Source organism: Rutidosis leptorrhynchoides, chromosome 9, assembly GCF_046630445.1.
Source record: "Rutidosis leptorrhynchoides isolate AG116_Rl617_1_P2 chromosome 9, CSIRO_AGI_Rlap_v1, whole genome shotgun sequence".
Taxonomy (NCBI): Eukaryota; Viridiplantae; Streptophyta; class Magnoliopsida; order Asterales; family Asteraceae; genus Rutidosis; species Rutidosis leptorrhynchoides.
In genome coordinates this window covers 293,257,092-293,268,370 of record NC_092341.1, presented here as the reverse complement: position 1 = coordinate 293,268,370, position 11,279 = coordinate 293,257,092, and positions in this window count along the sequence as shown.

Here is an 11,279-nt window from a genome sequence, read left to right as displayed (position 1 = left end):
ACGGTCCATCTGGTAATTGAAGGGCACGGCGGATGGCCTCAACGGTGACGGAGCAAGTTAGGGTTTTGGTTACCATGCCACGAATACATGGAACATTCTGGGGAGTGGTGGCAGTATACCAAAATCATGCCAAGCAGGCAGCATATAAGTGTGAAGGTACACCGGTGATAGCTCTAGCCAGAGGGGATTGCCGGATGTAGTCGATTAGCGTTTCATAACCCATATTGGCTTTTGATTTGGGAATGGAGAGTGAATGAGCAGCATTGCCTCTCGATAGGCGAATACTCTCGTGTTCAGGTGCATTAGCAGCCCTAACCAGAGTTGGGTGGAGATTGAACAGTGGTACTTGAACAACCTGTTCCTCCGGTGCCAGTTGTGGTTGTTGATCAGGTTGTTGTACTGGTTGTTGTTGCTGTTGTTGTTCCTCTAGCTAGTTTTCAACAGGTGGTGGTTGTGGTTGGTCTGCCATTGATGATAGGTAAATATGAAGGTATGAAGTTGTAAAAGTTGGAAGATTGAAAGATTTTGAGAGAAAAGAGTGTGTGATTTTGAATAATGAATAACCGAAGGTTATTATGGAAGATAAAACACTCTTTTATCCGTTCTGATTGGGTGAAAAAGTGCAGGAGAGAGAAAATGGCAACTGTCATCTGCAGGCGCGTGGGCAGATGTGACAGACTGGCACATTTTCGAAGGGACACAGACTGTTGACATGACGTATATACTGCTTGAACACTCATACCTCCCATTCAGCATTAAATGCAGCAGGTTTTAATTCAAAATTGATTTAAAGACCACAAAATAAGTTTTGTATTAAATACAAAATACTTTGTTACATTTAATGTGTCATGAATTTAATTTAAATCATTGGGAGTAAATGAGTTTCAGTTTTAAGGAATCGTTTAATTTTGTGAGCTATTTATTATTTCATTTAAAACATTTTGAGTAACCAAAGTATAAAAGATCTCGTTGTGCTGAGTGTTTGACATGTAGGCAGTAAGTTAATAAATGTGACTTACTGGTTTGCCCTACATGTTGTAGAGCCAGCACACCAACAAAATTGTCTTTTATTTAAAGTTCAAGCATACCCAGCTCAGAGATGAGATAGTTAAAACGTTTCTCATCTAAGGGCTTTGTGAATAGATCTGCTAACTGCTGGTCTGTTGAAATAAAATGTAGCTCCACGTCTCCTTTTTGAACATGATCCCTTATGAAATGATATCGAATGTCAATGTGCTTCGTCCTTGAATGCATCACAGGATTGTTGGTGATAGCAATTGCACTTGTGTTGTCACAGTAGATTGGAGTCTTTGTAACATGAACACCATAGTCCTTCAGCTGGATTTGCATCCATAGTACTTGAGCAGCACAACTACCAGCAGAAACGTATTCTGCCTCAGCAATAGATGTGGACACAATATTTTGCTTTTTGCTCGTCCAGCTGACTAGCCTACCACCCAGTAACTGGCAACCACCAGTAGTACTTTTTTTGTCTATTTTACACCCTGCAAAGTCAGCATTTGAATACCCAATTAGCTCAAAATCCTGGTCTTTGGGATACCAAAGACCACGTTTAGCAAGACTTTTCAGATACCTAAATATCCTTTTTACTGCTAGCAAGTGTGACTCTTTAGGATCAGCTTGATATCTGGCACAGAGACATGTGGCAAACATAATATCTGGTCTGCTGGCTGTAAGATAAAGTAGGGATCCAATCATACCTCTATATTCAGTGATATTGACTGGTTCACCATTGGGATCAGCATCTATTTTAATAGATGCTGCCATTGGGGTCCCTATATCCTTTAAACAGGTCAGACCAAATTTATTTAAAATATCTTTGATATATTTATCCTGACTTATAAAAATTCCATCATCAAGTTATTTAATTTGCAATCCTAAAAAGTATTGCAAATCTCTTTGTAAGCTCATTTCATATGTCTTTGACATAAGTTTTGAAAAATCTTGACAATGTTTCTCATTTTTAGATCCATAAATAATATCATCCACATATATCTGTACTAGTAAGAGATCACCATCTGTCTCTTTTTGAGAATAGAGTGGTATCAATTGTTCCAACTTTAAAACCTATACCAGTGAGATACACATGAAGTGTCTCATACCATGCTCTTGGTGCCTGTTTGAGGCCATAAAGAGCTTTGTCGAGCTTGTAGACATGGTCTAGATATTTACTGCTTACAAAACCAGGAGGCTGTTTGACATAAACTTCTTCTTGCAGCTTTCCATTTAGAAATTCAGATTTAACATCCATCTGGAATACCCTAAAGTTCATCTTAGCAGCATATGTCAAGAACAATATGATAGCTTCCATCCTAGCCACTGGAGCATATGTCTCTCCATAATCCAATCCTTCTTCCTGTTTGAACCCTTGAGCTACCAATCTAGCTTTGTTTCTGATCACAATCCCATCTTCATCCATCTTGTTCTTGAAAACCCACTTGGTACCAATGATTTTCTTAGTTTCATCATCAGGTTTAGGTACCAATGTCCAAACCTTATTCCTATCAAACTGGGAGATCTCTTCTTGCATAGCTACTGCCCAGCTTGGATCTTTGATTGCTTCATCGGGACATGTAGGTTCAATGGTAGACACAAAATTTACATGCATACAAAAGTTGCTGGTTGCATGTCTTCTTGTTTTAACACCACTAGCCAGATTACTAATAACTTGCTCAATTGGATGCTCTTTTGTCCATCTAGTGTTATGAACAGGTGAGCTTGTCGTGGAACACACAACATCTTGATCATCAGCTGGTTCAAAGGTATGAGCAGCAGTTAGAGACAGCTGTTCATTATTAATGTAACCAGTACCAGCTTGTGATCCTTCAGAACTAGTAGATCTATGCTCAAGTTGTAGGACCTTAGTAGAGCCAGTAGGTCTACTTAGTTTAGACACAGATGGAACAGAGTGTTCCATCTCATTATCAGAGAACCCTACAACATGGATTGGTGAGGGATTTGCAGCTGGTTCTTCTTCATCATCAAGAGCTTGTTGAGTAGGTTCTTCAAACAATAACTCTTCATCTTCTTGACTGGTAGATGAAGCTGGGGTAGTTTCATCAAATGTAACATTAATTGATTCTTCAAAACAACCCATTCTTTTATTGAAAACCCTATATGCCTTTGACATGTTGGAATATCCCAAGAATATACCTTCATCAGCCTTAGCATCAAACTTGCCTAGCTGATCCCTATTGTTTAGAATGAAACAGGGAGTGCCAAATACATGAAGAAATGAAATTGAGGGTCTTCTTCCTTTGAGAACTTCATAAGCAGTTTTCTGATGTCTTTTCACTATTAAAGATCTATTCTGGGTAAAACATGCAGTGCTCACAGCTTCTGCCCAATATGGATTTTTCAGCCCAGACTCAGCTAACATAGATCTTGCTGCTTCAATGAGAGTTCTGTTTCTTCTTTCTGCAACACCATTCTGTTGAGGTGTTCTCACAGCAGAAAAGTTCTGTGAAATACCTTTGTCAGCACAAAATTCTTCTAATGTAGCATTTCTGAATTCTGTACCATGATCACTTCTTAGCTGTTTCACCAGTTGCCCATTTAAAAGCTCCATTCTTTTGATAAAATTGATAATTTCATCAGCAGCTTCACTCTTTTGCTTCAAAAAGAATACCCAGGTGTATCTGGAATATTCATCAACAATAACCAGTGTATACTTCTTTCCACTACAGCTGGCCACATTAACAGGACCAAATAGATCCATATGAAGTAAATAAAATGGTTTCTCAATAGATGAGATTTGCTTTGATTTGAATGAGGCATGGTGATGTTTTCCCTTTTCACAGCCAGGACACAATCTGTCCTTTACATAAGACATAGTGGGTAGCCCAGACACCAAACTTCTACTGGATAATTTGTGAATGTCTTTGAAGTTGAGATGTGAGATTCTCTTATGCCATAACCACTTCAGGTTATCTGCTACCTTTGAATTGAAACAAGTATCAGTTGTTGTGACTACTGTGTTCATGTCAATTTGATACATGTTTTCATGACGTTTTGCAGTCAGCAGTGGCTTCCCTGTCTTATCAAAAATAGTGCCAATTTTCTTTCTGAATTGGACTATCTTATTCTTACTTGTCAGTTGGCTTATGCTGAGTAAATTATGTTTAAGCCCAACGACATATGCAACATTTGAGAACGTTACATTCCCATTTATCAAAGTACCAAAACCCTTTGTGTAACCCAATGAATTATCTCCATACGAAACAACTGGACCATCCTTTTCTTGATACTCCATCAGCAGGGACTTACATCCGGTCATATGTCTCGAACAACCACTATCGAGATACCAGATTTGCTTGTTTTGAATTTTCCTGCACAGTAGCTAAGAGATTAGTTCTTTTTGGGAACCCATCCAAGGATGGCTTCTGGAAGGGTCATCTTTGATGATCTCTTCCTGTCTGCTGGTTTGCTTGAAGAAGCAGCAGCAGATGGGGTTAGGGTTAGAGTACACCGGTTGGCTAAGTGAAACTTGCTGCCACATTTGTAGCATTTTCTCAGATTTGGTATCAGTGACTGGTCATACACTGAGTAACTGGATGCAGTAAGATCGGGTCGACTTTTGGTTACTGCCTCAATTAGCTGGTCAAGCTTGACTGTCATAATCTCAGTGATAGACAGCTCATCATTCGAGTCCACTTTTGCTTTTCCCTTAAGGGCAGCTTTCTTCTTAGAACCAGTACCATAGTCATGGCGTATTGATTTGCCTTTATCACTTGATGAGCCAGCGTGGGAAGTTACTGGCTTGTCTACTGAAGCTGATGAGCTAGAAGAAGTTTTACCTGCTGCTTTGGACTTGCCAGTATTTCATTTAACTGGCTTGTCTACAGCTACTGGTTGACCAGTAAGTTTGTCATCAGCTGGCTCAGCACAATTGGAACTCGAACACGAAGGGGAATCAGTTGGTTTAATTTTTCTTAGATTATTTTCAGTGATTTCCCTTTTAATACGTATTTATTTTGGAGTCATGTAGTAGATGCTTGAGGGGTCAGTAGTCTCATCAATTGAGGTACTGGCTTCTCTTGGTCTAACTTCATCCTCCAAAAACTCTTTCATGGTAGGTGGCGGGGACACATCAGGTCTAACAAACTTATTTGTCAAGACCTTTTTACCCTTAACTATCTTGGCAAAAGTATTTGGCAAGACAGCTTCAGGATCAGTTTCAAGAATTGGGTCCATGAAAGTAACTTCTGCAATAGCAGCAGTAGCAGCATAGTCACCAGCAAAGAAAGCTTCAACTTGGGCAGGCACCTGCTCATTAACACACTTGGCTGTGCGTTGAGCAGATGTACACCACGAAGCGACAACCTTTTTAAGATTATCCAGCTGGTTCTTGACTTCTGCTGCCTCAACGTGAAGAGACTTTAAAGCAAAGTTTTATTTTTCAAGTTTGGAAATATCATCTTTCAAGATTTTAATTTCATCATTTTTTCTTTTAAGTTTCTCATTTAAAGATTTGTTGTCAGTTTTCAAAACTTCTTCACGTTTGCTGCCTCTACATAAGTCAACTCTTAGGTAGTCAAACATTTAGACTTTTTCATCATCAGTATAAGTTCGAAAATTATCAACCTTATACATCAGTTCAGTTTTTCATTGAGGTGAATCTCGTTTCTGATCAGCTTCCCTCATATCAGCAAAAAACTTACTACCACTATCATCCTTATCAGACTCCTTGACCTCCTTGGCCATTAAACACAACTTTTTATCATAAGCATAACCAGCATCATCATTATCAGTATCATTATCAGAGGATAACGACGAGCTGGTTTCATCCCAATCATGATGCTCATCAACTAAAACCTTTTATGGCTTTTTACCCTTCTTATCAGTCTTAGCACTTTCCTTCATCTGAGCATTCATAGCTTTGTACTTGTTCTTGTACTTATCAGCTTTTGAGAAAGAGTTAGCATGTGAAGTTGAAGGTTTCCAGGACATGCATTCAGCAGCAAAATGTCCAACCTTCCCACAATTATAACACTCAGATTTAGGACCCTTGACTGACTTGCTGCTATACCTAGCACACGGTTTCTTACTCCCTTTGTATGACTTGCTGGTTCTATTACGATTGAACCTTTTGAACTGCGTAGCCAGCAAAGCCCTACCTTCAGCAAACCCTTCTACATCACTTTCATCGTCACTGCTTTCTTCAGACCCAGTACCACTATCCACATCACTCTCAGCTGTCTCTTCTTCTACCAACAACTTTTGAACCAGTAAAGCCTTTTGAGCTTTCTTTTTAGCAGCAGCAATAAGAGCAGTATCATCTGTCTTAGAAGATTTTGAAGTGGTGGGGGCAGACCTAAAGTTTTCTTTCAAGTTAAGTTCAAATTTAGCCTCTGCTTTCTCATGGTTTCATAGTGAACTGTAGAGAGAGGACATGTTAAAGTTCTTTAAGGTCTGAGTGGTTCTTAAAGGGTCAGTAATAGATTTTCATTTAGTAGGCAGTGAATCAATGAATTTGTTTACTTGTTCAAATTCAGTATAGGTGACATTCAAAGTGATCAGGTCTGCAATCAAGGAGTTAAACCTAATAAAGGTTTGCTTAAGGTTTTCATTCTTGTAAGCAAAGAACATTTCATATTCTCTTTTCAAAGTAATCATTCTGTTCTGCCTTACTTCTCCCATACCCTCATAGGTGACATCTAGATAGTCCAACATAAGCTTGGCATTTGCTTTACCCTTAATCAGTTTGAACAGTGGGTTAGGCAAAGTTATAGCTAACAGGGTTCTGATTTTAGGGTCAAGTCCAACACGACGTTTATCCTCAGCATCCCATCTAGAAGGAGTGAGAATAACCTCTCTGCCAGGAACAGCAGGAGTGTCAGCTGTAGCTGGAGCACTACCAATAGTCTCAGTGGGAACAAATAGACCATCTGTGACAATACCAGATATGAGTGGGTCAATAGACTCAAGGTGAAGCATGAATCTTGCCTTTCAAGTTTCATACTCATCTTCATCAAATTTGGGTGGTCTATTGGATGAGTCATTTTCAAGGTAAGCTGTATTTGAATATGCAGCAATGAGAGAATTCAGATCCAAGATATTAATTATCAAGACTGAAGCTCTGATACCAGTTGTTGGTCCCTTGATGACAACAGGAGTATTGTAGGGGGGGGGTGAATACAATTTCTTTTAAATAACTTAACAGTTAAACACGATTAGTATTCAAACATGTAAATTAAATAGAGTCACAGGTAATTTTCAACGGTTATTCTTTATTGATTGAATCACAAAGAATCACAAGTAACCTTGGCGAAATGATAGTTGGTTGATACAGATTACCTAGAATATAGCTAAGAGGTAAACTAAAAGCTATTACACGTTTTTGACTCTAAATAAATAAACTCACATCACTAGTTGTTACAATAGTGGATACAACAATTTATAGTAGTCCTATTAACCGTGTAATGGTTCTATTGTCCACTGGTACATAGGATGTCTGTTAAACCTGAAGAAAAGAACATCAGTGATGTTCCCATCTCAAAAGAATTTCCCGATGTACTTGTGGGGACAACTGCATCAAAGAGCATGCTCTCATCTTTCCTCTTTGGTAGCTATTTGTAGGAACACCCCAATTCGGTTTGGCACCACTATTTGATTAAACAAATAGAATGGTGTGTTCCCTAGGTGCAAGGTTGGAGAACTCGGATCTCGGGGAGATCTCGTGTGGATGTTTTTAAGGAGATCTCGGCATCTCGAAAAAATCTCGGGGAGATCTCGGATGTTGACGTACGTTGACATTTTAGTTTTTTAGTATAAATTTATATATATTTGTTAGGTACCCGGGAAAGGAGTAATACGAGTTTCCCTAGCCTTATGGAGGATCCTTTATACTAGGCTATATAAAGGATCCAAGGCTCCCTAGATTAGCTAAGCTTAGCCACTGTTATGTAGAGATTTCAAGAGAGCCGTGGAAAGTCAATCTTGACTGATTGACTTTCTCTCTCAATCTTAATGGTTAATCTTCACATTCATGGTATTCATGAGATCTAGAGTCCTACAATTGGTATTAGAGCTTAGGCCTTCATCACATGAAGAAGATCTCTATGAATATTCATGAATGTTTTCCCTCCACCTTCAATTCTTCAAACCTAAACACATACATCTTCAACATACCTTCAACCAAAACCTTCAAATCTTTATCATCTTCATCATGAAGATATGAAGATCTTCGATATTTTTTCGAAAAGTTTTCGAAAAATTTTTCGAAACCGAATCCAATCAAAACACAAAACACAATTAAATGAGATTTATTCATTACCGAATCTCATTTACCGAATCACACCGAAACTTATTCAAATCCAAAACATCACTTATCCATATCAAATAAATTTCACAAACACAAATCACAACAATATTTCTGAGATCATCATAACAACAACAAATTCACAGATTCATATTTTTTAAACTGCTACAGTACTCGTATGTTCTTCCTCTGACTCAAATCATGAACTTCTATTATGATGAAGATCCACATCAAATGAATACAGTTTTATGATCCTAACATGAATCCTAAGACTCGTCTATCATCATCTTCCCATGATTGTTACTCCTTCAACGGCTTCCATAATTTTTTTTATGCTCGATAACTACAAACGAGGAGTTTGATGATCATCTCAGCGAATCATAGAACAAATTGATGATACATTCAAGTTTCCGATTACATGATTATGCTTCGAGCATCATTTAAACTCATGGAGAATTATCAAGCACTTCGAATTTTGAAAGTAAACTTATGAAGCTCGTCGGTCAACAATTCGATTCGATCGACATGTGATGATTCTGGTATAATTAATGATTCTCGAGTGTTTGTTATACGATTTAGAGAAGATTTCATGTTAGATTCATAACCTGAAACGGATTCAATCATGAATTTGACGTTCATGTTCATAAGGTGAAAAAGAAGCTGTTCATCATTGATTCTGTTGCTTTGATGCTTTTTTGGATCTAAATCCTTCACAGAATCATCTAATCGCAGATTTCGATACTATTTTGATTGATTTCATCAATCAATTTGTTCAAAATCAGATTTGATATTTATCAATGAAGGTCACAGATGACGATACATGTCCAGATATGAATCTGATTCGGTTCTTTCTTCTGAATGATTATGATTCGGTATTGATTCATAGATGATTCGGTATGGTAATATTCAATTATGATTCGGTATTGGTTGTTAATAAATTCGGTATTCCATTCGGTATTTGAAGATGATGTTTGGATTCGGTATTACAGTCATCTCATTCGGTTAGTGTGTTCAAGTGCTACAGTACCGAATCATGGATGATGGTAATGTTCTTAATGGGCCACTCACTATTTACAGCTCAACAAGACACATGCAGCTTACATGTCTTTGGGCCTACCGAATCTAAGTTTTAATTTGGGCTTACCAAATCTAACAAGCCTACCGAATCGGACTTGGTACTTTCTGATATTAACACTTTCAGTCCCTGACAAGTTTTACATTTTGCATGGACAGTCCTTTACCGAATCTGAGTGCGAATTTGACAATTTTAGTCCCTGAAAGGTTTCAGATTTTTGCAAGATTGGTCCTTTACCGAATCTAGCTCCAATTTTTGTCATTTTTGGCCCCGGAAGCTCATCAGAATTTTCAGGCCTAGTCCTTTACCGAATCTGGACCTCCAAAGCGTATTTTTTCACTATTTTCGAGGCTCGTATTCACACGGCTTTTCTCATACGCGTTCTATATAATATTTTGGAGATTTGCCTAGCACGTCAACCATTTTATACAATGACGCTCTTATTTCATACGATATTCATGCGAGCATCATTGTGGGGGAGATATGTATATGGTTGATGTGCGTGTGACTTCTATACATGTACGGTATAGGACTCGGACTTCAAAGAAAGAATTGTTTGTTTGGGGGGGAGCTAGAGACTCGAAGAAGATCCTACATTATATGGGGAGTTTTCTTATGACTAGTATCGAAAGTACTCTTTAGAACGATGAAAGTTCAAGAGGCGTGTCTCGGTATTGAAACCGACGGTATATATGTCATGACACTTTGATGAGAGCCCATATACTTTGAGGGGGGAGCTTCTAAAGTTTCGAAACGACTTCTCAATGCAAGCAAATTCTAAAGACATATCACAACTAAGTCAAGGGAGGGATTGATGGTAACATATTTAGTTTGTGATGTGTTCTTCAATGCGCATTCCGCTGTGCACACTCAACGACCGTTGAAGCGTAATGATTGACCAAGACGATGTTAGAGATGCGAATTCATTTGATGATTCAAAGTGAAGATTCAAGATCTTCATCAACGGTCGTACATCATTCTGGGGGAGTTAGTTAGCAATAGTTGATTCTTTCCTTGTAATGTTGTATGTTTACTAGGGAGTTAGTTTCTGGAAACCCGTCTCACTCCTTGGGGGAGATTGTTAGGTACCCGGAAAAGGAGTAATACGAGTTTCCCTAGCCTTATGGAGGATCCTTTATACGAGGCTATATAAAGGATCCAAGGCTCCCTAGATTAGCTAAGCTTAGCCACTGTTATGTAGAGATTTCAAGAGAGCCGTGGAAAGTCAATCTTGACTGGTTGACTTTCTCTCTCAATCTTAATGGTTAATCTTCACATTCATGGTATTCATGAGATCTAGGGTCCTACAATATTGTATATCTATATTAATTTTTACGAGATTTTACAAGAAAATTGGAGAAATGAGCAAGAAAATCTGAGAAATCGTGGCTTTGACCAAGTTTGACGTCGTTGACTGGGAAATCTAGGGAGATGGACATCTCGTCTCGGTTGCCTTTTAAAAACGAGATCTCGGAGAGATCTCAGGGAGAAATAAGGAGATTTACAACACTGCCTAGGTGTTGACAATGTATAACCTATGTCTGCACATGCGTTAAACTTCTGCATTTCCACGTGGTCTTGTAAGGTCACTTGTCAGCCGCCGACGTGTGTCCTTTTCTGTTCAACTTTGTCTTAGACTTCTGTTGAATAGTACAATTGATGTAGACCACTCGAAAAACTACTATGCTTATAATGGAGCATAGCTGTCTTGTGTAGTAAGCTGCATTCCAGCTATGCTGGTTCTTCATTGCCGAGACACTTGATATTCTTGATCTGCTGAGTACACATCCTGTGCTGATTGAAGAACACTGTCTACCTTGTGCTGGTGGACGGAGCAGCAAACTACACTCGACACAGCAATATCTTCTGTCTATACATAAACAAACTTGTGCTGGCTGCACATAACATTTTAGTACAAATAAA